This window comes from Mirounga angustirostris, unplaced genomic scaffold (assembly GCF_029215605.1).
Source record: "Mirounga angustirostris isolate CCGP_5_RB_7025 unplaced genomic scaffold, mMirAng1.0.hap1 SCAF_11, whole genome shotgun sequence".
Taxonomy (NCBI): domain Eukaryota; kingdom Metazoa; phylum Chordata; class Mammalia; order Carnivora; family Phocidae; genus Mirounga; species Mirounga angustirostris.
The window spans coordinates 94,811,300-94,817,012 of record NW_026991719.1 but is presented as its reverse complement, the minus strand read 5'-3'; positions in this window follow the sequence as shown (position 1 = coordinate 94,817,012).

The following is a 5,713-nucleotide window of genomic DNA, read 5'->3' as shown; positions in this document are numbered from 1 at the left end:
AACTCTGGCAGGACTCATAAACATGGTTGATTTCAGGTTCATAATGTTGAGTGAAAAGACCAAGTCATAGACAAGTGCATATCGTCTGTTACTGTTTGTAAGCTCAAAAGTAAATAATATTTGTTAATGATATGTTCTATGCATGGAAGTGTGCTAATCACAAGGCACGCTTCTTCCCAATTAGCACTGGGAGCTGTGTTTTCAAGAATCCGCCTCCCTATATAATTCTGCATTTGAGTTGGTCATTGGGAAGGCAGAAGTTTGTGGGAGTGAGATATAGTGGTAGACAGAGAAGCTTAGAGGGCCCTACCTTGTCCTTCTCTTCTGTTCCTTTGCCAGTGCATCTTTCTGATGAATGGCCTTACCCCGGTGGCAGGCTCCATAGAAATCTCCATTAAATCTTTCATGGTATGAACATGGCAGCCACACATGCTCCATTTCTCAAACGTCCCCATGTTCTCTGACATTCCTATTAGTGATTCGGGTGGATGTCAGATCGGATTGCCACCATAAACCAGGTATTGCCATTGTATTCGTCTGCTAAAGCAGCCATAACAAAATAACACAGACTGGGTGGCTTACACAACAGACATTTATTTTCTTACTGTTCAGTCCGTAACACCCATAGTACATGTCATGGTCCTGTTTTCCTGACATGTCTACACATATAATCACACTATAATAAGAAGCAACGAAATTATAAACACACAAATAAGAATAGTAGTTACTCTGGGTACAAATATTTCATTTAGTACCTCTTTTTTTTTAAGATTTATTTATTTATTTGAGAGAGAGAGAGAGTGGGGGCGGGGGAGGAACAGAGGGAGAGGGAGAGAGAGAATTCCAAGCAGGCTCCAAGCCCAGTGCAGAGCCCCATGTAGGGCCCGATCCCAGGACCCCGAGATCATGAAGTGAGCCGAACTGAAGATTAAGACACTCAACAAACTGAGCCACCCGCATGCCCTCATTAATACCTCTTCAGCAAAACTCCATTTCCTGGATGCTCTTTGCTCAAAAAAACTGTTCAGTTAATATTTTCCTCTGTGACCTTGGAAGCATCTTAAACCATTGCTAACTCATCAGTTTTCTTCCCTTTCACTCTCTTCAAAACTGTCCCTTCATTTCCCTTTCAAACTTCTCTCATTTCACAAATCTTTTTACTGATCATATAGAAGAGAAATTGCGAAGTCGTGACCCCTGGCCACATCTTGGCTACAGATATATTTTGCTTAGTACATAATTTTGAAAATGGTTAAACGTGTAATGAATTAACTGCCAACATTTTTAAAATTGGGAAATTTTACATTGTAATCCGGACTTCTGACTTTTCTTACCACTGAAAGATCTGGAAATATTGACCATACATACTCCAGCAGCGAGTCGCTGAGTAGCAACTGAGCTGTGTAGGATATCTGATCCAGTTCTCTAGAACCCTCCACACTATATCATCTTCCATTTAGCCAGCTGCCTTCACTCATATTTGATTGATTCCATCACTGTTGGCATTTGAGCTGGTCACAACAATCCCCAGTTTAAAAAAAAAAAAGTTAGCATATATAATATTTTCCTTGTTTCCAGTTGTCCTTGACCCCAAGACAATGTGTTCATTCTCTCCTGATCCCTACTCTCATGAGAAAATGCAGTTGATTCTAGTGATTTAAATACTGAATCATTTACAACCGGGTAGTAGTCAGCTCTCCCAAGAATATTTTCATTTTCAGCAAGGTTACCTGGAGAAAGGAGGAAACTCTACTATGCATCCCACTGCTCCTTTGCTTTGCTTTTCGTAACATTCAACTCACATGTTGTTATTGGCTCAATGTTATTTTCCACAGTAGGTAAGTTCTTATGAGGGTAGAAACCGTGTCTTTTTTTCACTGCTCTTTTCCCAGTATTACCTCAATCTGTATTATTGATTAAGCCCTGGATAAATATTTTTGGTCTTTGTTTGTTTGTATTTTAAGATTTTATATTTGAGAGAGAGAGAGAGAGCACGAACAGGGGGAAAGACAGAGGGAGAAGCAGACTCCCTGCTCAGCAGGGAGCCCGATGTGGGGCTCGATCCCAGGACCCCAGGATCATGACCTGAGCTGAAGGCAGACGCTTAACCAACTAAGCCACCCAGGTGCCCCTTGGATAAATATTTTTGAATGAATAAAGGGACAAACGAGCATTTTATGCCTGCTTTTCTTAGTGATCTTCGTTCAAAGCAAGCATGATCAGCTCTTTGCTGTCCAGATAGGCTTTACTTGATGGCAGCTAACTCAGAGGACCAATCCTATGGAGTTGGTCTTGTACCTTTATCTAATCTCCTGATTATAGCCAGGGTCCAGGTTTAAATAAAGTAATTTTCCAGCAGATCACAGAAATTGTACCTCTAAGTTACCACTTGTTGGTTCACAACCTTAGAAACTGGCATATACTATGGAAGGTAAAGAGATACAGAAAAAAGAGGGCACTCTGGAGTGGTAGGTGACAGGTTTAAAATATAAGGGAACTTACAGATGGGGGCTTGTCTTAGGTGGCCACAAGACAAGTAGATCTCCACATCTGCCCACCAGAATCTTAAAAGTTTATATCTCTATACAATAATATCTTAATAATATGTATCTTAGCTGGGTTCAGTCATATATACAGTCCAGAGTGTCTCAGCATCACATTACTGTCTCAAGACTGCATCCTTAAAACGGTTCCTGGTGTGGAATGGTTGGTGGAATGTACATTCCAAGGACAGAAAAGGGGGTGAGGAACCACCAATTCCCCTGGTCCAGCATTAGGATAAACAGGCAGTCACATCATCTCGAGGATCTCCTTCAACACCATTATGCAGGAGGAGTATATTTAGACAAAATGTAAAAGCGTTTCTGATGCCTTATGATCAACCCAACCACCTTGAAAAACTCTATGTGTGTGTGAGAGAGAGAGACAGACAGACAGAAAGGCAGGCAGAGAGACAGTGATTGAGTCTGTCCTATGTGCTATTAAATGCCTGAACACAACACATAGGAGAGACAAGCTCCGCCAAACTAGAGACTAGGGACCAAAGCAAAGGCAATTTTCAAGAACCAAAGAGAAGATATAGACCAGGGCTTGGAAATATTAGAAGATCTGAATTTATAAGTTTGGCCTAAGTGCTCTTTCAACTTGCATAATCTATTGATTTAGTGCCTCAACAAATTAAACCAAAATTGCATTTCTCATTTCAAAAAGTCTTTTTCCATTTATCCAAACAAGCATGACTTTACTTTAAATACATTTTATCCATTACAGGTTGGTGTAATGTAATTTACAGATGGGTCTCAGAGAGCAGGATTGGAATGGTGAGCTATTTTAAGACATTTGAAGATTTCATTTGAGACCAAAGATTCTTTCTATATCCATCATTAGATGAGCAAGTTAGAGTGCCTACTGAATTGGCTTCTCTTTTCTCCCCCCTCAGCTTTATTGAAGTGTAATTGACAAATAAAATTGTAAGATATTTAAAGTGTGAAACCTTGACGATTTGATGTAAGTATACATTGTGAAACAATCCCCCCCCATTGAGTTAATTAACATATCCATTGCTTCACTCTTTGGGAGGATGGTGAGTACATATAAGTTCTACTCTCTTAGCAATTACACTCACTGCAATATAATATTATCAATTGTAGTGATGATGTTGCATATTAGATTCTCAGACCTTATTCATCTTATAACTGAAAGTTTGTATCATTTTACCAAGGTCTTCCTATTTCCCCTGCCCCTGGCAATTATTTTTTTGTTCTCTCTTTCACTGCATTCAACTTTTTTTTTTTTTTTTTAGATTCCACATGTAAGTGATACCATGCAGTATTTGTCTTTCTCTGTTTGATTTATTTCACTTAGCATAATGCCCTCCAAGTTCATCCATGTTGCAAATGATAGGATTTCTTTTCTTTTTAAAGGCTGAATAACATTCCTGTGTGTGTGTGTGTGTGTGTGTGTGTGTGTTACATTTTCTTGACCCATTTTTCTATTGGCAGGCACTTAGGTTGTTTCCATATCTTGGCTATTATGAATAAGGCGGCAATGAACATTGGGAATTCAGACATCTCTTTGAGATCATGGTTTCATTTCCTTTGGATATATACCCAGAAGTGGGTTTGCTGTATCATATAGTTCTTTTTTTCATTTCTTGGGGAACCTCCATATAGTTTCCTACATCGGCTACACCAGTTAACATTTTCCCCAACAGTGTACAAGGCAACTTATGTAATGGGAGAAAATATTTGCAAGCCACATATCCAATAAGGGGGTAACATCCAAAATCTACAAGGTACTCACACAACTCAATAGCAAAAAACCAAATAACCCAACTTAAAAAGGAGCAAAGGAGCTGAAGAGAAATTTTTCCAGCGAAGACACGGATGACCAACAGGGCCATGAAAAGGTGCTCAACATCACTCATCATCAGGAAATTGCAAATCAGAACCACAATGAGACATCACGTCACGCCTATTAGAATGGCTATTACCAGAAAGACAAGAGATGACAAAAGCCAGCGAGGATGTGGAGAAAAGAAACACTGAAATTGGCTTCTCTTTTAAGATAACTCATAGGCACTAGTTTAGTTACCTATTCTCTCAGAGAAAGCCCACTATAGCAGTAAAGAATAACGATGCATGAACATGACTTTTCTGCTCACCAGCACAGATATCAGGAGAGCACCACAGCGAGCCTGGCTGAAATTATTCTCCATATTTTCTTCACAGGGAAAATATTGAGCTTTTTATTTAAGTTCCAGTACACATACACCACAGAGCCACTTATTTTATACCATGATGAAATCACAACGCTTGGTTTCAAACGTTAGCTTCCCACTTGCTAGCCCTTAAGCCAAAGTAATTGACCTTAAATAGTAATTGAAGAGAGATTTGGGGACACAGGGAAGAATCTGCCAGGGTGGCGGGGGGTAACACAGCCACGAGCCTTGGGCAGGGAAGAGGGAAGTATCATAAGATAAAGACTAAATCACTGTAACAAAGAGACCAAAAACTGCAATGGCTAACAAAAGATAGATTTTTTTTTCTTTTTCACATTAAAAAATCTTGGGTCCGGGGATGCCTGGGTGGTTCAGTCGGTTAAGCATCTGACTTTTGATTTCGGCTCAGGTCATGATCTCAGGGTCGTGAGATTGAGCCCCATATCAGGGGTATGGACCCTGCTTAAGATTCTCTTGGGGCGCTTGGGAGGCTCAGTTGTTAAGCATCTGCCTTAGGCTCAGGTCATGATCCCAGGGTCGTGGGATCGAGCCCCGCATCGGGCTCCTTGCTCGGCGGGAGTCCTGCTTCTCCCCCTCCCACTCCTCCTGCTTGTGCTTCCTCTCTCGCTATCTCTCTCTCTCTGTGTCAAATAAATAAACAAAATCTTAAAAAAAAAAAAAAAGATTCTCTCTCTCTGCCCCTCAAATCCCCGCTCATGTGCACGAGCTCTCCCCTCTTTCTCTAAAAAAATTTAAAAATTTTTAAAAAGTATATATATGAAAAATCCTGGGTGAGTAAATGGACTCTGCTTCACAAATTGACCCTAGGATCCCAGATTAGTAGGGAAGTTCTGCAATCCTCAATAAATAGTTTTTAACATCATTACTCCAACCTTCAAATTTTCCAGTCAGCAGGAAGGAAAAAAGAATAGTGATCCCAAAGCAATCTTCATTTGTACAAAATGATTCAAATTGCACAGCTGACTTCCATGT